The sequence below is a fragment of the Penaeus monodon genome, chromosome 27 (assembly GCF_015228065.2).
Source record: "Penaeus monodon isolate SGIC_2016 chromosome 27, NSTDA_Pmon_1, whole genome shotgun sequence".
NCBI lineage: Eukaryota > Metazoa > Arthropoda > Malacostraca > Decapoda > Penaeidae > Penaeus > Penaeus monodon.
In genome coordinates, this window is record NC_051412.1 from 29,648,827 (window position 1) to 29,649,398 (window position 572).

Genomic DNA, 572 nt, shown 5'->3' on the forward strand with positions numbered 1-572 from the left:
TGGCTTTGAAAGTACATTTGGACATTCAAACTGAGTAAGGTGGTACCAAAATTATGTCATTACATATTTCAGATAAATATTTTTATTGTAATTGCAATTGCATGCATTCAAGTTTTTCAAAATATTTGTGGATTAGATATCACAGCCATTTCTAGCATTCATTAGCTTTACTTATGTAGGTATTTTTTCTTTTCAGGATCATCGCGTGATATAGCAATGCCACAAAACTTCTATCCCAAGACTGCAAGGGCCAGCCGTATTGAGAGAAAGCTTGTTTCTCAACAGTATGACAGTGACGCAGATGGGCTGGATCTCTCTGATGATGATGACGTCCAGGATCCAACATACAGACCACAGCTCATTTCTGATGATGATGACGATCAACTCTCTGATCAAGATGAAACTATTATATTGCATATTGAAGATGTAGACGTGATTGATAAACAAGAATCGCAAGGACCAAAGAGAAAAAAACGGAAATCTAATTACATCTGGAATGCTGTAGCAAGAAACCAACTCTCAAAAGATAGTCCTACATTTTTGGAGGCTACTATCGATGAAGATGATGAAAT